This window comes from Chiloscyllium plagiosum, unplaced genomic scaffold (assembly GCF_037043375.1).
Source record: "Chiloscyllium plagiosum isolate Xiang-an unplaced genomic scaffold, Cpla_swu_hap1 HiC_scaffold_17, whole genome shotgun sequence".
NCBI lineage: Eukaryota > Metazoa > Chordata > Chondrichthyes > Orectolobiformes > Hemiscylliidae > Chiloscyllium > Chiloscyllium plagiosum.
The window spans coordinates 1,904,445-1,924,850 of NW_028270155.1; the positions used below are offsets into that span (position 1 = coordinate 1,904,445).

The 20,406-nt window shown below is 43.2% G+C and overlaps 1 protein-coding gene across 9 annotated transcripts in view; it reads left to right on the plus strand.

The window, feature by feature from the left end:
• The window catches only part of zc3h18 (zinc finger CCCH-type containing 18), a 248,786-nt gene that overhangs the window by 5,721 nt on the left and 222,659 nt on the right, over nucleotides 1-20,406 (plus strand). For 2 of the 9 annotated variants that reach the window (XM_087995665.1, XM_087995664.1), the window contains one exon: nucleotides 18,926-18,991. The exons of 6 other annotated variants lie outside the window; for them this stretch is intronic. The gene's annotated coding sequence lies outside the window, so the exon portion shown is untranslated. The remainder of the gene's footprint in view (nucleotides 1-18,925; nucleotides 18,992-20,406) is intronic. One more of the 9 variants, XM_087995667.1, reaches the window with a different exon arrangement.

The following is a 20,406-nucleotide window of genomic DNA, read 5'->3' on the forward strand; positions in this document are numbered from 1 at the left end:
ATTAACTTAAAATTAGAGCTGTTAAGACCTGATGCCTTATGAGAGTGTTGCCTGTGATGAGGCTGAAGTGGTTCAGAGACACTGTGACATTTAGAAGCACAAGAGATAATTTCTGAGAAGGATGTAAGATTTTGAGAGGCTTGTGAGGGTAGATGCTGATGGGTTGTATCCACAGGAGAGTTTAGAACTAAAAGCATGGTCTCTGCTTAGGAAGTCAATTGTTTTACACAGATGCTAATTTTTTTTTAACTAGGATTGTGAATCTTTGGATTCTCAGTTATTGAGTATGTTAAAAGCTGAAATAAAATTTTGGATTCATAAGGGAATCTGGTAGTTGAGGAATCAGGTAACAAAGTGGAGTTCTAGTCAAAAATCATCCAAGATCTTATTGATGGAGTTTAGGGAGCCTTGGATGGAACAAACTGAATGTACAACTCTGGATGTAGGTTTACTCGCTGAGTTGGAAGGTTCATTTTCAGCCATTTCGTCACCATACTAGGTAACGTCTTCAGTGAGTCTCCTTATGAAGCACTGCTGATGATTTCTGCTTTCTATTTATATATTTGGGTTTCTTTGGGTTGGTGATGTCATTTCCTGTGGTGATGTAATGTCCTGTTCCTTTTCTCAGGGAGTGGTAAATGGGGTCCAAGTCAATGTGTTTGTTGATAGAGTTCTGGTTGGAAAGCCATGCTTCTAGGAATTCTTGTGCGTGTCTCTCTTTGACTCGTCCTAGGATGGATGTAGTGTCCTTCCTTATCTGTATGTAAGGAAACTAGTGAGAGTATCCTTAAACAAAACAAATTAGAAGAGACCTTCAAGACCATCAATAATACCCTTAGTGGCATAAAATTCACGAAAGAGGATGAAAACTACAACAAACTGCCATTCTTAGATGTTCCTGTAGAGCGAACAGCCAATGGGGAACTTCAAACCACCCACTAAGAAAGCTGCGTCAGAACATTATATCAACAAGTTACCACACACTGTAGCACAGAGGAACTACGCAGAGCAGAGGGAAATCACCTGTACAGTGTATTCAAAAAGAATAGATACCCAATGAACACAGTCCACCAATTTCTCAGCAACAAACCCAAGCAAGCAGACAAAAGTCATCCAGAAACCCTAGCCACTAAAACAGCAGCTAATGAATTTGAAGGACTCTATACAGACAACAAGCAAAACAAATGTCGTTTCCAGAATATCGTGCAAGAACTGTAACAAACACTACATTGGACAAACCAGAAGAAATGAGCCACCAGGATGCATGAACATCAACTGGCCACAAAACGACATGACCCTCTCTCACTAGTATCCTTACTGAGAAGGAAGGACACCACTTCGACTGGCACAAATCATCTATCCTAGGACATTCCTGAAGAAGGGCCTGTGCCCGAAACGTCGAATCTCCTGTTCCCTGGATGCTGCCTGACCTGCTGTGCTGTTCCAGCAATAAAGTTTCAACTTTGATCTCCAGCATCTGCAGACCTCACTTTATCCTAGGACAAGCCAAACAAAGACATGAAAGAGAATTCCTTGAAGCATGGCTTTCCAACCAGAATACTATCAACAAACACATTTACTTGGACCCCATTTACCAAGCCCTGAGAAAAAGAACAGGAAATGACATCACCAACCCAAAGAAACCCAAACACATAAATAGAAAGCAGGAATCATCAGCAGTGCTTCATCCGGAGGCTCACTGAAGATGTTACCTGGCATGGTGACGAAACATCTGAAAATGAACCTTCCATCTCAGCGAGCAAACTTACATCTAGAGCTATAAATCTCCTCAAAATTCACTGAATGCACAACTGAATGTGGGATTGTAAATGTGGTCAAAGTGTTAGACAAATACAGGGATCCCAAAACCTGAGTTGGCAGAGGTTAAAGATAGGGCCAAATACAAGGAGCAATTTGACACTAAGGATGAGAATTAAAATAGAGTCATTGCTGGACCAAGGGCCAACTTCTTTTTCATTCATACAATGTGGGTGTCACTTGCTGGGCCAGCATTTGTTACCCACTTCGATTTGCCTTTGTTAGTGTGCAGTTGTGAAGTATGAACTGGACTTGGTGGTAGTTATGGTATGATGCTGTCCTGAAGGATAGTTAAACTAGTGATAATCAGAGCATGGATGAGCGATTCAGCAACCAATGAATTGAAGCTTGTAAGATAGAGACGTTAGCTGGAAATGTGTTGATGGAAAAGTGCAGCAGGTCAGGCAGCATCCAAGGAGCAGAAGAATCGACGTTTCGGGCATGAGCCCTTCAGGAATGAGGAAAGTGTGCCAAGCAGGCTAAGATAAAAGGTAGGGAGGAGGGACTTGGGGGAGGGGCGTTGGTATTGCGATAAGTGGAAGGAGGTTTAGGTGAGGGTGATAGGCCGGGGTGGTGGCGGAGAGGTCAGGAAGAAGATTGCAGGTTAGGAAAGTGGTGCTGAATTCGAGGGTTGGGACTGAGACAAGGTGGGCGGAGGGGAAATGAGGAAACTGGAGAAATCTGAGTTCATCCCTTGTAGTTGGAGGGTTCCAAGGCGGAAGATGAGGCACTCTTCCTCCAGCCATCATGTTGCTGTGGTCTGGTGATGGAGGAGTCCAAGGACCTGCATGTCCTTGTAGAGTGGGGGGGAGGGGCGGGGGGGAGTTGAAGTGTTGAATCACGGGTGGTTCGGTTGGTTGGTCCGGGTGTCCCAGAAGTGTTCTCTGAAACATTCCGCAAGTAGGCGGCCAGTCTCCCCAATATAGAGGAGGCCACATCGGGTGCAGCGGATGCAGTAAATGATGTGTTTGGAGGTGCAGGTGAATTTGTGGCTGCACCCGATGTGGCCTCCTCTATATTGGGGAGACAGGCCGCCTACTTGCGGAACGTTTCAGGGAACACCTCTGGGACACCCGGACCAACCAACCCAACCACCCTGTGGCTCAACACTTTAACTCCTCCTTCCACTCCACCAAGGACATGCCGGTCCTTGGACTCCTCCATCGCCAGACCATAGCAACACAACGCCTGGAGGAAGAGAGCCTCACCTTCCGCCTAGGAACCCTCCAACCACAAGGGATGAACTCAGATTTCTCCAGTTTCCTCATTTCCCCACCCCCCATCTTGTCTCAGTCCCAACTCTCGAACTCAGCATGACCTTCCTAACCTGCAATCTTCTTCCTGACCTCTCCGTCCCCACCCCCACTCCGGCCTATCACCCTCACCTTAACCTCCTTCCACCTATTGCATTTCCAACGCCCCGCCCCCAAGTCCCTCCTCCCTACCTTTTATCTTAGCCTGCTTGGCGCACCTTCCTCATTCCTGAAGAAGGGCTCATGCTCAACGTCGATTCTCCTGCTCCTTGGATGCTGCCTGACCTGCGCTTTTCCAGCAACACATTTTCAGCTCTGTTCTCCAGCACCTGCAGTCCTCACTTTCTCCTAGAAGATAGAGAAGTTACTAACCTGAATGATGAGCAGTATTGGTAATGAAACAGAGTTGTGATTATTAGCTGAACATTGTTCAACAGATTATTATTAAGTAAAGCAATCCGGGAGGTGTGGATCAAAAGTAAATTTGACTTAGAGTCCTAGAGATGTACAGCACAGAAACAGACCCTTTGGTCCAACTGGTCCGTGTCGACCGGATATCCCAACCCAATCTAGTCCCACCTGCCAGTACCCGGCCCATATCCCTCCAAACCCTTCCCATTCATATGCCCATCCAGATGCCTTTTAAATGTTGCAGTTGCACCAGCCTCCACCACTTCCTCTGGCAGCTCATTCCATATACGTACCACCCTGTGCGTGAAAAAGTTGCCCCTTGGGTCTCTTTTATATCTTTCCCCTCTCTAAATCAATGCCCTCTCGTTCTGGACTTCCCCACCCTAAGCAAAAGATTTTGTTTGTTTGTTTATTTATCCTATCCATGCCCCTCATGATTTTATAAATCTCTATATGGTCACCCCTCAGCCTCCGATGCTCCAGGGAAAACAGCCCCACCCTATTCACCTTTTTCCTATTGCTCAAATCCTCCAACTTGGCAACATCTTTGGAAATCTTTTCTGAACCCTTTCAAGTTTCACAACATCTTTCCAATAGGAAGACGACCAGAATTGCATGCAATACTCCAAGTGTGGCCTAACCAATGTCCTATACAGCCGCAACAAGACCTCCCAACTCCTGTACTCAATATTCTGACCAATAAAGCATACCAAATGCCGCCTTCACTATCTCCTTGCAACTCCACTTTTAAGGAGCACTTAGCCTTTCAGAATTTAAGCTGACCTTTTAAGTAATTGTATTTGCTGTCTCTTAATGCTCTTCAGTCACTACTGTTACAGTTCCAACTGATGTTATTACTGGATAAGTCAGATCTTAGACTGAAATTTGGCTTGATAGATCAGACTTTGTTGTTTTTAGTTTTAGTGAAGTGGCCTTTCACTGAAACACAAACAGCAAGTCTATAGATTTGAATTTAATAATAAAACTGAAGCTTATTACATATAAGAAAGGAAGATAAAATAGAATAGAGCAAAAATTTACATATAATACAAGTTTTAAAAACTTGAAACACACTCCATTTGCAATCCCACTAAACCCGACAGCATCCCATTGCAATACTCAAACACCAGAGAGAATGCTGTTCACTACCTCACATCGGTTTGCCTTAGCTATGGTTTTAATCCTGGTCATGAGAATCTTCCAGCATCTTCCTTGATTCTTCATATAACTAAGTGTAGACTTGCACAGCTTCACATAAAATTGATCTCATTATTCTCAGGTAACTAATTCTTACAATTTTAAATTCTTTTTCTCCTTTCTCAGAAGCAACTGCTTTACACATCCAGCTTTAGCTAAAAAATATTGCAGAATTTCAAACTGAAATTAAAAGTAAAACCTTTTTTCTCCAAGCTATGATGTTTCTCCTAGTTAAAGGAAAAATAAATGAATTCTTGACCTTCCAAATTTGAGCCTAATATACACTATGTTTTGTTCTCTCTCCAAATTCTCCCAAGGTAAACAAAAAAACCCCATTATGCTCCAGGAAATCTCTCACACTGTTTTAAAATAAATCATCACAGCTACAGAAACACTTGCCAGTTAATCACTAAATCGCTTCAGATTCACACAAAACCATACGCAGCTTGTTCACATTCAAAAATCCAAACTTAAAATAAATGATATTAGTGTGTGTATATATGAATCACAAGCTTACATCATGCTAATCTAATTTTAGATTTGAATATCTTCTATTGAAGAGATTAAGCTGACTTGCTAGTTACCAGGCTTTGTTGTAACTTTCCTTTTTCTCATCCTTTATTGAAATGTGTCTTGTTACTGATTGGCACAGATTGCCTTCTTACCAACATGACCTGTTGTAGCAAATTCTAAATATCGTTAAACTAGTAAATTATCTCATAGCCATTGTGTCATATGTGGTCCAGAGGAAATCACGGTTGCTTCTGAGCCCAAAGCTTTTGACTGAATTAAGCAAACGGTCTTGGCTAACACTGTAGTGCACTACTAAGTGAGTGCTGCATTGTTGACAGTGCTATTTTATGGATGAGATGTTAAACCCAGGTCCCATCTGTTTATTGTGTTAAATCTAAAGGTCCTATGACAACAATCCTTGTTCTGACTATTTTATCTCTCAACCAACACTGATAAAACAATTTAATTATCTGATATTTGTATGTTTTCAGAATTCTAAGGGGAATGGATTGTGTACATTTTGATAATTTATTTCATCAAGTTAGAGGGCTCAACTTGTGCTTACATAGCACACATTGGGCCTTTCAGTCCATTCAGATACTTGTACTTCACTCAGATCTCTTCTTACCATACTTCATATAATATCACCCTATTACTTCCTGCCTTGTATATTTATCGAGCTTCCTATTGAATGCAGTGGAGCTGTTTGCATCAATTGCTTGTGATAGCATTTTCAACATACTTGTTATTCTTGATAAAGAAATGTCTCTGTTAGGTTATCAACTATTATTTTATGGGCATTATACTTGCTATATCCTTTCAAACTGCCTAATTATCATGAAGATATCTTTATTCAGTCTTTTCATTAGGTCAAAAAACTCTGTGCACCCATGATTTGTTGATGGATTCTCTGATGCCCCGTATCATCATATATAGAGTCCTACAGCATGGAGACAGGCCCTTTGGACCAAACTGGTCCATGCTAATCAAAGCGTCCATCCACGTTAACCACATTTCCTTGCACTTGGCCCATACCCTTCTAAACCTTTCCTATCCATGTACAGTAGCGTCTCGACATACGAACGACCCCGTTCACAAACAAATCAGTTTATGAACAGGATTGTAAGTAAAATTTTGCTTCAAAGTACGGACGAAATTCAAGGTACGAACGCAAAAAGCCTGTGGTTTCATTGTCATTGTTCTGCTTTTCTATGCATGCTTTGAACGCAAAAGCTCTTGGGCCCCGTGTGATCTCATTCAGTTCATCTTTGGCGCACACGCATTGTGAACATCCAACGTCCAAGCATTCTTACGCTTTATTTTTGTTTTTTGCATTAAATTAGCCTCATTATGGCTCCCAAGAAAGTGAAAAGTGGTAGTGATAGTGGTGTTAAGAAGCCTAAACGTAATACTGTAGAAACGAAGGAGGAAATAATAGCTAAACACGAGAATGGTGCTCGCGTATCTAATCTCGCTATGCAGTACGACATGGCGAAATCAACTATCTGTACTATCCTAAAGAACAAAGAGGCACTAAAGGCAGCTGACGTGGCTAAAGGAGTGACTATTTTAATGAAGCAAAGGCCTAAATTGTTAGATGAGGTTGAAAAATTATTATTAGTTTGGATAAATCAAAAAGAGTTTGCTGGAGATAGTGTTAACGAGACTATAATCTGCGAGAAGGCTCTACACATACACCGTGATTTGTTGGCGACACCGCCGAGTACAAGTACTGCTAGTGTTGAAGAATTTAAACGAACTGGAATCCATAGTGTGATAAGGCATGGAGAAGCAGCTAGTTCGGACAAAAAGGCAGCAGAGGAATTCAATAAGTTTGTCGAAGATGTCTCACATCAAGTTTTTAACTGTGATGAAACTTGACTTTTCTGGAAAAAATTGCCCAAAAGGACCTACATAACCCAAGAGGAGAAGGCACTACCGGGCCACAAACCAATAAAGGACAGGTTAACGCTTTTATTGTGCTCGAATGCAAGTGAGGATTGCAAGATTAAGCATCTATTAGTCTACCACTCTGAAAATCCTCGCATTTTTAAACACAATAATGTGTTGAAGGCTAAACTCCCGGTAATGTGGAGGGCGGATAGCAAGGCTTGGGTCACGCGAATGATTTTTATGGAATGGTTAATGGAAGTTTTCACACCAGCTGTCAAAGAATATCTTGAAACAAATAATTTGCCAATGCTCCTGCCCATCCTCCAAATTTGGAAGAAGATTTGGACATTGAATACGACTTTATAAAAGTAAAGTTCCTTCCTCCCAACACCACTCCCCTCATCCAACCCAGAATGTCATTGCAAATTTCAAAAAATTATGTGTGAAGGCTCTGTTCGCCAGGTGTTTCCAGGTCACCAACGACACAGATTTGACCCTTGGTCAGTACTGGAAGGACCACTTCAATATCCTCCACTGCATAAGCCATATTGATAAGGCATGGAATGAGGTCTCTTTCTGTATGTTGCAGTCGGCCTGGAGGAAACTTTGGCCAGATTGTGGACCTGAGAGAGACTTCAAGGGTTTTGAGGAGGCGACATCAGTAAATGTAGTGAACGAGATTGTGACCCTGGACCAAAATATGGGCTTGGAGGTCGATGAGGATGATGTGGCAGAGCTGGTGGAGGACCACAGACAACTCAGCACAGAAGATCTTGTTGAATTACAACAGGAGCAGGTGAAGGTCATGCAGCAGGAGCATTCTGGGGAGGAGGAAGAAGAGAGGGAAGGTATATCAAGTGTTCAAATCAAAGACATTTGTAGCAAATGGAGTGAAGAGCAGGCTTTTGTTGAGAGGCATCACCCTAACAAAACTGACCAACAGAGCAGTGAACATTTTAAATGACAATGTGATGTCCCATTTTCGGAACAGTCTGCAACAAAGAAAAAAACAAGTTTCTCTGGATCGTTTTCTTGTGGCATCATCAACCTCCAAGAGACAAAAAGAGAAAAGACTCCGGAAATATCCGAACAATGAGAAAATTGATTCAGTTTGTGAACCGGGTCCCGGAACAGATTAAGTTCGTATGTCGAGGCGCTACTGTATTTGTCCAAATGCCTTTTAAATGTTGTTAATGTACCCACCTCAACCACTTCCACTGGCAGCTCATTCCACATGTGTACCACCTTCTGCGTAAAAAAGAAAAGTTGCCCATCAGTTTCCTGTTTATTCTTTCCCCTTTTACCTTAGGCTGATGCTCTCTAGTCCTCAATTCCCTGACAGTGTAAAAAAGACTAACTGCATTCTCCCGATGCATCCTCTTATGATCTTATGCACTTCTATAAGATCACCCCCTCAGTTTCCTATGCTGTAAAGAAAAAATGCGCAAAGTGTGGTGGTGGAAAAGCACAGCAGATCAGGCAGCATCTGAGGAGCAAGATAGTCGATGTTCCGGGGGCATAAACCCCAAAATATTAACTCTCCTGCTCCTTGGATGCTGTCTGATGTGCTGTGCTTTTCCAGCACCACACGTTTTTACTCTGATCTCCTGCATCTGCAGTCCTCACTTTCTTTTAAAGAAAAAAGTCCTAGATTGTCCAACCTCTCCCTACAGCTCAGTCACTTGAGTCCTGGCAACATCTTTGTAAATTTCTAATGCACTCCTAGTTTAATAACACCCATACATAACATGCAGTCATTCCTGGACAAAGACATATTTTGCAAAACCTTTTGTCTTGTACTCATCAAGATGATTCGCAAGAATACCAATTCTAGGGGAAACTGATGTTTACGTAGCATGAAATGAATGCTGATTGGTTGGCAAGTAAACTCTGGTCAGTGCATTGCCCTGAGAAATTAACCAGTAAATGGTTGTCACTTATTTTGTTAAGTTGAAACCGATGTACTGTTTATATATGTTTTTTGTATCTACAAAGAACAGGAAGGTGTATTATTTATATATGGCATCCAGTACACAAGTGTACACCACGCTGCAAGTCCAACTTGATTGTGAGCGTAATTCCTCATGCATTCACTTGTGGAATCGCATATAATGTTGAACATTTATTGTGGGTTTTGCAAGTGTGCGCTGGTGCCAACAGTCAGTACCGTGCTCACTGCAAACAGTCACATGGGTACACTGTTTGATAGCAACCACCAGGTCTTTGTGACGTACACGTACATGTCTGGCATCATACCCACCCTGAAATTCATATATCACGTTACTTATACATATGATAGGCAGAATGTCTTTTAGCAGCATGCTGCTGATGGCAAGCACCACTCGTGCTGCTACTGCATAGTAGCAGTGTGACATAGTAGGCTTCACCTTTTGCTCAAACGATTGACATGTGTACTCTGAGGTACACTGGGCAGTTTTCAGGATCAAGAATGACTGCCTGAGTGCCTTTCATGTGTATAGGGTTCTTAAGGGGCTTAATATGGAAATTACTGAGAGGTGTTACCCCTCATAGGACAGTCTAAGAGCAGAGGATAAGTCTTGGAATGAGAGGGTGCCATTTAAGACTAAGATGAGGAGGAATTTTCTTCTCTGAGGGTTGAGAATGTTTGGATCTTCTTGCCACAGAGAGCTGTGGTGCAGAATCCTTGTGTATATTTAATGCTGCAATAGATTTTTGATCAGTAGGGCAATTATGAGTAAGCGTATCTGAGAAATTTCAGATCATTCATGATCCTATTGAATAGCAGAGCAGGCTCAAGATGCCAAATGTCATACGCCTGTTCCTATTTCTTATGGTCTTGAGCGATATGCAATGAGAAATTATCTGATTAAAATTGCCATTATGTCACAGGTTAGCTTTGATACACTATTTCAGCATCAGGTTTTCAGGATGATCAAATGGCATGAACCCTGTTTTAAGTCAAAATTACCATAGTGTTACCAGACTCTCGGGTTGCCCTCTTAGAGACACGACTGTAATTGTAACTAGGTAAAAACAAGGACTGCAGATGCTGGAAACCAGAGTCTAGATTAGAGTAGTGCTGGAAAAGCACAGCAGGTCAGACAGCATCCGAGGAGCAGGAAAATCAACATTTCGGGCAAAAGCCCTTCACCAGGAATAGAGGCAGGGTGCCTGCAGAGTGGAGAGATAAATGAGGGGGGTATGGGAGTGAGGAGAAAGTAGCATAGAGTACAATAGGTGAATGGGGATGAAGGTGATAGGTCAGAAAGGAGGGTGGAGTGGATAGGTGTAAAGGAAGATAGGCAGGTAGGACAGGTCATGGGGACAGTGCTGAGCTGGAAGGTTGGAGCTGGGGTGAGTTGAGGGAAGGGGACATGAGGAAACTGGTGAAATCAACATTGATGCCATGGAGTTGAAGTGTTCCGAGGCGGAAGATGAGGCGTTCTTCCTCCAGGCGTCAGGTGGTGAGGGAGTGGCGATGGAGGAGGCCCAGGACCTGTATGTCCTCGGCAAAGTGGGAGGGGGAGTTGAAATGTTAGGCCACAGGGCGGTGGGGTTGATTAGTGCGGGTGTCCTGGAGATGTTCCCTAAAGCGCTCTGCTAGGAGGCATCCAGTCTCCCCAATGTTGAGGAGACCGCATCAGGAGCAAAGGATACAATAAATGATATTGGTGGATGTGCAGGTAAAACTTTGAATGTGGAAAGCTCCTTAGGGGTCTTGGATGGAGGTGAGGGAGGAGGTGTGGGTGCAGGTTTTGCAATTCCTGCGGTGGCAGGGGAGGGTGCCAGGATGGGAGGGTGGGTTGTTGGGGGGCGTAGGCCTGACTGGGTAGTCACAGAGGGAATGGTCTTTGCGGAAAGCAGAAATGGGTGGGGAGGGAAATATATCCCTGGTGGTGGGGTCCGTTTGAAGGTGGCGGAAATGTCGTCGGATGATGTGGTTTATGCGAAGGTTGGTAGAGTGGAAGGTGAGCACCAGGGGGGGTTCTGTCTTTGTTACGGCTGGAGGGGTGGGGTTTGGGAGCGGAGGTGCGGGATGTGGACGAGATGCATTGGAGGGCATCTTTAATCACGTCTCTAAAGAAGGAGGCCATCTGGTGTTGTCTGTGGTGGAACTGGTCCTCATGGGAGCTGGTACGGTGGAGGCAGAGGAATTGGGAATATGGGATTGCATTTTTGCAGGAGGTAGGATGGAAAGAGGTGTAATCCAGGTATCTGTGGGAGTCGGGTTTGTAAAAAATGTCAGTGTCAAGTCGGTCGTTATTAATGGAGATGGAGAGGTCCAACAAGGGGTGGGAGGTGTCAGAGATGGTCCAGGTGAATAAGGTCAGGGTGGAATGTGTTGGTAAAGTTGATGAATTGCTCAACCTCCTCGAGGGAGCACGAGGTGGTGCCAATGCAGTCATCAAAGTAGCAGAGGAAGAGGTAGGGAGTGGTGCTGGTGCAACTACGGAAGGTGGACTGTTCTATGTAGCCAACAAAGAGACAGGCATAGCTGGGGCCCATTCGGGTACCCATGGCTACCCCTTTGGTCTGGAGGAAGTGGGAGAATTCGAAGGAGAAATTGTTACGGGTGAGGACCAGTTCAGCGGGTGAGGACCAGAGGACCAACGAATGAGAGTGGTGGTGGAAGGGTACTGGTGGGGATGTCAGGAGAGGAAGAAACAGAGGGCTTCCATCCCCACCCTCATTCACCTATTGTACTCTACGCTATTTTCTCCCCACCCCCATCCCCCTTTCATTTATCTCTCCACTCTGCAGGCACCCTGCCTCTATTCCTGATGAAGGGCTTTTGCCCGAAACATCGATTTTCCTGCTCCTCGGATGCTGCCTGACCTCCTGTGCTTTTCCAGCACCACGCTAATCTAGACTCTGGTAATTGTAACTCTCAGGTTAAACAATGTCTCAGATGGAAGAAGTTGAGATGGAGAGTTGTTCTTGGTAACTTCAGCCAGTACAGAAATTCAAACCACTCTGATGGCATCACTAAGCATTGTAAACCAATCATTCAACCAGCTGAGCTAACCAGTCTCCAACCTATTGACAAGGTTGCAGATAAGGTCAATGTTATAATGTGTAGCTGTAGATATCCCAAGTGTACACTGAAGAGTGAAGTTAGGTTTGTTATAGACCTTGATCAATTTCACGTTTGAAATCAAATGAACTCCCTTTCCTTGACGCCCGAGTCAGAAGCCGTAATTTCTGTTGTTCTGTCTACAGTGGCTGAAGGTGCTGTAAGTATGGGGAGAGAATGGGAGCATGACATTGAGGTAGAGGATCAACATACATCAAGTTGAATGGTGGAGCAGGGTCGATTATTAGATGTGATTCTGTAATTGGACAATATTTTAAATAATCCCGATTTATGTGAGAAATTGCATTGATAGTTAATTTAGGATTTGTCAATTGTCAGTCAGACTTGAACTGTGTGCACCTGTGTTTACTGGTACCTACATATATTAATGCACATGGCCCTGTATTTGAAGAAAGAAAGAACATACATATGCAAAATAGGGGATAACCATTTGCTGGTTCATTTCTAAAGGCAATGCCATGACTAATGGACTAGTCAAGTAATGGATAGCTTGCTTGACTTCAGATCGGAAGATTGTTGGTTTGAATACTACCCAATAAGGCTTGAGTGAGCCGAATTGCTAATGACAAGATTAGGGAACCATGGATGATAGGTGAAATTGTGAGACTAGCTAAGAGGAAAATGGAAGCATACATAAGTTCGAGGTGACTGAAAACAGGCAAAGCTTTGGAAGAATATCGAGAAAGTAGACCAGTCCAACATGTGAAATTAAGAGAGCTAAAAGGAGTAATGAAAGCAAACAGGATTAAGGAAAATCCCAAAGCCTTTTATTCATATATAAGGAGCAAGAGGGTAACCAGAGAAAGGGTTAGCCCACTCAGGGACAAAGGAGGAAAGTTATGCTTGGATCAGAGAAAATGGGTGAGATTCTTAATGCGTACTTTGTATCGGTATTCACCGAGGTGAGGGACATGACGGCGTTGAAGTCAGGAATAGATGTTTGATTACTCTAGGTCAAATTGGCATAAGGAGGGAGGAAGTTTTGGGTATTTTAAAAGGCATTAAGGTGGACAAGTCCCCAGATCCGGATGTGATCTATCGCAGGTTACTGAGAGAAGTGAGAGAGGAAATAGCTGAGCCTTTAACAGATAGCTTTGCAGCACCTTTGAACACAAGTGAGGCCCAGAGGACTGGAGAATTGCTAATGTTGTCCCCTTGTTTAAGAAGGGCAGCAGGGATAATTCAGGTAATTATAGACTGGTCATTCTGACGTCAGTGGTAGGGAAGCTGCTGGAGAAGATATTGAGGGATAGGATCTATTCTCATTTGAAAGAAAATGGGCTCATCGGTGATGGGCACAATGGGTTTGTGCAGGGAAGGTCAGGCTTACCAACTTAATAGAATTTTTTGAGGAAGTGACAAAGTTAATTGATGAGGAAAGGGCTGTAGATGTCATATACATGGACTTCAGTAAGGTGTTTGATAATGTTCCTCATGGTAAGCTGATAGAGAAAAAGACATCATATGGGGTCCAGGGTGTACTAGCTAGATGGGTAGAGAACAGACTGGACAACAGGAGACAGAGAGTAGTTGTGGAAGGGAGTTTCTTAAAATGGAGAACTGTGACACGGTACCATGCTGGGACTATTGTTTGTGATACACAATAATGATCTAGAGGAAGATATAGGTGGTCTGATTAGCAAGTTTGCAGATGACACAAAAATTGATGGAGTAGCAGACAGTGAGGTGGACTGTCAAAGAAAGCAGCAGAATATAGATAGATTGGACAGTTGGGTGGAGAAATGGCAATCTGTGCAAATGTGAGGTGATGTATTTTGGAAGATCCACTTCAAAAGCAAACTATACGGTCAATGGACAAGCCCTGAGAGCAATTGATGTACAGAGAGATCTGGGTGTTCAGGTCCATTGTTCCCTGAAGATGGCACCGCAGGTCAAGAGAGTGGTCAAGAAGACATACGGCATGCTTTCCTTCTTCGGATGGGATAGTGAGTACAAGAGTTGGTAGGTCATACTACAGTTGTATAAGACTTTGGTTTGGACACATTTGTAATACTGTATACAATTCTGGTTGCCACATTACCAAAAGGTTGTGGATGCTTTTGAGAGGGTGCAGAGGAGGTTCACCAGGATGTTGCCTGGTATGGAGGGTGCTAGCTATGAAGAGAGGTTGAGTAGATTAGGATTATTTTCATTAGAAAGATGGAGGTTGACGGGGGACTTGATTGAGGTCTACAAAATCATGAGAGGTATAGACAGTGTGGATAGCAAGAAGCTTTTTCCCAGAGTGGGGGACTCAATTACTAGGGGTCACAAGTTGAAGGTGAGAGGGGAAAAGATTTAAGGGAGATATGCATGGAAGGTTTTTCATGCAGTGGGTGGTGGGTGCCTGGAATGCGTTCCCAGCGGCATGGTGGCACAGTGGTTAGCACTGCTGCCTCACAGCGCCAGAGACCCGGGTTCAATTCCCGCCTCAGGCGACTGACTGTGTGGAGTTTGCACATTCTCCCCGTGTCTGCGTGGGTTTCCTCCGGGTGCTCCGGTTTCCTCCCACAGTCCAAAGATGTGCAGGTCAGGTGAATTGGCCATGCTAAATTGCCCGTAGTGTTAGGTAAGGGGTAAATGTATGGGTGGGTTGCGCTTCGGCGGGGCAGTGTGAACTTGTTGGGCCGAAGGGCCTGTTTCCACACTGTAAGTAATCTAATCATCGGAGGTGGTCGACATGACCACGAATGTCATTTAAGATGTACATAGCCAAAGTTTGTGAGAAGATTTGTAGCTCGGGTGCTCGTTGTTGTGGTTGTGTTCGCCGAGCTGGGAATTTGTGTTGCAGACATTTTGTCCCCTGTATAGGTGACATCCTCAGTGCTTGGGAGCCTCCTGTGAAGTGCTTCTGTGATCTTTCCTCCGGCATTTGTAGTGGTTTGAATCTGCTGCTTCCGGTTGTTAGTTCCAGTTGTCCGTTGCAGTGGCCGGTATATTGGGTCCAGATCGATGTGCTTATTGATTGAATCTGTGGATGAGTGCCATGCCTCTAGGAATTCCCTGGCTGTTCTCTGCTTGGCTTGTCCTATAATAGTAGTGTTGTCCCAGTTGAATTCATGTTGCTTGTCATCTGCATGTGTGGCTACTAAGGATAGCTGGTTGTGTCGTTTCGTGGCTAGTGTTCATGGATGCGGATCATTAGCTGTCTTCCTGTTTGTCCTATATAGTGTTTTGTGCAGTCCTTGCGTGGGAGTTTGTACACTACATTGGTTTTGCTCGTGCTGGGTATTGGGTCCTTCGTTCTGGTGAGTTGTTGTCTGAGAGTGGCTGTTGGTTTGTGTGCTATTATGAGTCCTACTGTTCGCAGTAGTCAGTTTGGAAATGTTTTTGATGTATGGTAGTGTGGCTAGTCCTTTGGGTTGTGGCATGTCCTCGTTCTGTTGCCTTTCCCTTAGGCATCTGTTGATGAAATTGTGCGGGTATCCGTTTTTGGCGAATACATTGTAGAGGTGTTCTTCTTCCTCTTTTTGCAGTTCTGGTGTACTGCAGTGTGTTGTGGCCCTTTTGAATAGTGTTTTGATGCAACTTCTTTTGTGTATGTTGGGGTGGTTGCTTTCGTAGTTCAGGACTTGGTCTGTGTGAGTGGCTTTCCTGTATACCTTTTGTGGTGAATTCTCTGTTCGGTGTTCTCTGTACCATCGCATCTAAGAATGGGAGTTGGTTGTCCTTTTCTTCCTCTCTAGTGAATTGGATTCCTGTGAGTGTGGCGTTGATGAACTCCATCTGCCACTTCTCAGCACAGCTCTGCGTCCTGTTAATGTTTTGTTGTAGCCTGCAACAGCCCTCGACATTATCTACAATACCGCCGACCTTTGTGTAATTGTCAAAATTTCTAACCCACCTTTCCACTTCTTCATCCAAGTCATTAATAGAAACTACAAAGAGCAGAGGCCCAGGAACAGATCCCTGCGAGATACCACTGGTCACCAATCTCCAGGCGGAATACTTTCCAACCACTACCACTTCTTTAGGCCTGCTAATTTTGTCTCCAGACAGCCAAATCTCCCTGTATCCCATAACTCCTCACTTTCTGAATGTGGCTTTATTCTTCCAAAATGTACCCTCGCACTTAACTCTATTAATTTTCGTTGCCAATTATATTTCTATTTCCTATACTAGAAATGATCCTCAATACTCTTTTTATGGTCTTATTAACCTGTGACTACTGTATGCCAATCCCTCTGCTTATCTACTCCACCTAATACATAGGAACCTTGATTATGCTGTATTCAATTAACCAAATTTCGGATTATCTGAACAAGATTCCAAGATCCTGAAGCTTGGCTAACTGTTATCCGGCACACGCTTATTTGGCGTTCGATTAACCAAACGAAATACTTCCCTCCCGTGTGCTTCGGACAATCGAGGTTCCATTGTATGCTCTATTTTTCCAATGAGCATTCTTCCAAAATGTACCCCCTCACTTATCTGTATTCATTTTCTTTGCCAGTTATATTTCTATTCCCTACACTTACAGCACAGCATGTCCCATCTTTGCCATCTGAGTAACTGTTTTAACTGCATAACTAAAATGCTGTGGATTTCGGGAAGCTGAGGTGAAAGCAAGAATTATTGGAAATTAGATTAGATTTAGATTACATTACATTACAGTGTGGAAACAGGCCCTTCGGCCCAACAAGTCCACACCGACCCGCCGAAGCGCAACCCACCCATACCCTCTACATTTACCCCTGCACCTAACACTATGGGCAATTTAGCATGGCCAATTCACCTGACCTGCACATCTTTGGACTGTGGGAGGAAACCGGAGAACCCGGAGGAAACCCACGCAGACACGGGGAGAACATGCAAACTCCACACAGTCAGTCGCCTGAGGCGGGAATTGAACCCAGGTCTCTGGTGCTGTGAGGCAGCAGTGCTAACCACTGTGCCACCGTGCCGCCCATCAAATGCTTAGCAGATCAGCCAGCATCCACAAAATACAAGTATACAGTTTATTTAACTCTGTTCCCTTCCTGGAAATTCTGCCTTCCCTCTGAGCATTTCCAAGACTTTTTGTTACCTTTAACCCCTTCTCTCTTCTGCTTTGTAGTTGCCTTGCTACTTGTCTCCTGATTCCATCCTTAGCTATGAGTTTATTATCTGATCCCTGTCAAAGTCCTTGAAACTCTAGATACACTACATCTGTTGCATTAGTCTTGTACACCTTTTGTTACTTAATTAAATGAAATTAGTTCATTCTTATTTTCCCTTTTTGAATCCATGTTGATTTGTCATTTTTAGATTAGAGATATTTTGAAAGGCATCTATTTTAAATTAATCTGCAAGATGTTATATGAGCAAAAATTGTTCGATCTATGAAACATTCCCTAGGGACACTATAGAAGCAGCAAGTTGACTGAAATATAAATTGGATAATTTATTTCAAGCAATAACACTTTAGAATTTCATTCTCGCAATGTGGACATTACTAGCAATGTGGGATTTATTGTTCATCTCTAGTTTTCTTTGCGGCTTCTTGTGTTGCTGCTGTCTTTGCACTGATGTTGTACCCACATTGCCATTAGTGAGTTACAGAACTCCATGATGTAGCATGTGGGTAATTTGAGGCATGACATATTAAACATGGCACATTTGAGACAAATAGGTTGAGTATTATGATATGATTCCCAAAGCAGTCCACCCTAGAATTTTCCTCGTAATTTCTCGATCTGGTGTAGATTGGTGGAGATTGATTTAAGCATCTGTTATTAATAAAGACTTGTATCAGGTTGTTAGAAGGCAAACAGACTGTGGACTTTTTAAGCAATTTAAAGTCCGACGTCCGCATCATTCTCCTTCATTGCTTTCCTTCTGTCATCTAACTTGGGATGACCCTGGCTCGATTCTACTTTTAATGTGACAATGTATAACAGTAGCATTTTTCCTCATCCCTGCATTGTCACCTTAAGACTTCTGGAAAGATTAATAGCTGTCTCGTTTTCCACATGTCCAAGCTGTTCCTTTGGGGTTGGAGTCCATTTAAATAAATGTAACATTAAGCTCCATTATGTCATTCTTTGATGACCTACATTTTCAAATTTGTTAAGCTTTGTGAACATAAAAGCCACTGTCTTTAGCTTCCAGCACTAATTTCATTACCTTTGCTGATTCAAACTTGTTTCTCTCCCCTGTTCCAATGGTTTCTTCTGGACATTCTTTTCCTTCCCAAGTTGAATTTCCATCTGCATGCCCTTACCTTGTCTTTTGTAATTGCTGTACCCCAGAAACATACTCCACTTGTCCAATTTAATTCCCCCGATCTGGACTCAGCACTGTCTCAACCATCCTCTGTCACATTGTTCCAATGGTGCAACCTTCTGGATCGACACTTGTAATGCTTTCCTTTTCCCTCAATGGAAAATTGCCTTACCGTGATTGATTGGTAGGGCCCTTGACAATGTCTCCATTCCTGTGTTACTCTAATCCTTGCCTCACAGAACTATGATAAGGTTTGCCTCAATCAACTATTAGCTTCCCAATTTGCCTGCCTCTGCTATTTCTGCCTCTGCTATTTCTAGCATGGCATACTCAAAACCCAAATTGCCCTCCCCTTTCGTTGTCCCAAAGGGATTCTCCAATAACCTGGACTGTTCTTTAAACACCAACCTCTCTTTCCGTAGCACTTTTCGTTATAATCAGAGATGATGCAACACCATCCTTTTTCTTCCTCCTTCCTCACTGCCCAGGCCTCAATATTTTTTCCACGTGAAACAACAATGTATGTACTCAATTTCATATGTCTGTATTCTCTGCTCAGTGTAGGTTTTCTCTACATTATGGAGACCAAATGCAGATTTAGTGAAAACATTGTGGAACACCTCTGGTAAGTTCACAAGAATTGACTCAAGCTTCTGGTTGCATGACATTTTAATTCTTTAACTTGCTCCCGCTCTGATCATTTTTGCCGTCAGCTCCTGTATTGTTCCAGGAAAGCTTGACATAAGCTTCAGCATCTCGTCTTTTGATTAGGCACTTTACAGTTTTCCAAACTCAATGCTGACTTAAGCAATTTCATAAATTAACCTCTGCTCCAGTTTTTCCTTTCTCGTGGCTGATTTTGGTTTTGTTCTCTTATTTTTCCCTTTTACTTTCACATAACACTAATCTACCATTAAGCCTTTATCTAGATGCATTATTGATTTTTTTAACTTAGGAACATGGAAACTGAAGTAGGTCATGCAGTCTGTCAAGCCTGTCCAACCATTCCTATGATCATGTCTGATTGAGCACTTCAATGCCTTTTACCCATCCATTCTCACAACCATGTACACCACTGGTAGAAATTGATAGAAATCTATCAGTCTCTATCTTAAACATGTTCAGATACTGAGCTTTCATAGCTGAAGATTGAATTCCAAGTGTTCACAACCCTCAGTAACATTGTGAGCACTCTTGGGGCCCATATCTTAAAGATGGATTTGCTGGACTTGGGGATCCGGAGGTGGTTCTGGGAATGAAGGCTTGTCATATGAGGAATGGTTGAGGTCTCTGGCTCTGTACTCAATGGAATTTAGAGAAATAAGGCAAGATCTCACTGAAACGTATAGAATACTGAGAAGTTTGGATAGAGTGAACATGGTGATGTTTCCTCTAGTAGGAGAGACTGTGAACCAAGGGCACAGCCACAGAGTGAAGAGAAACCATGGGATGAGGAATTTCTTCATCTAGAGGGCAGTGAATCTATGGAACTCTGTGCCACAGAAGGTTGTGGCAGCCATGTCATTGAGTATCTTAAACACAGAAAGATTCTTGATTAGAAAGAGGATCAGAGGTCACAGGGAGAAGGCAGAAAAATGGGCTTGTAAAACATCAGGCATGATTGAATGATAGAGGAGACTAACCGGGCCGTGTAGCCTAATTCTTTGCTTTATCTCATCGTCTTGTGGTCTAGTGTAAGGATTTCTCCTCGTCTCCAAACTAAGTGGCATCCCCTTATTTTTAAATTGTGCCCCCTGGTTCAAGACTCTCCAACCTGGATGAACATCTTACTTGCATTTTGCTGTTTATCGCTTTAAGAATTTTGTAGTTTTCAATGAAATCGCCTGTTATTCTTAAAAACTTGAGAATACAGGCCCAGTTTGCTCAACTTCTCTTTGTAGGACTGCTGTGCCTGGGGAGTGGGGACAAAGCTGGGGAACCTTCATTGCACTCTCGCGACAGCAATAATATCTGTCCTTAGATAAAGAGATCAAAATTGTTTGCATGCAGTCCTCCACGTACAGTCTAACCAAGCTCCTA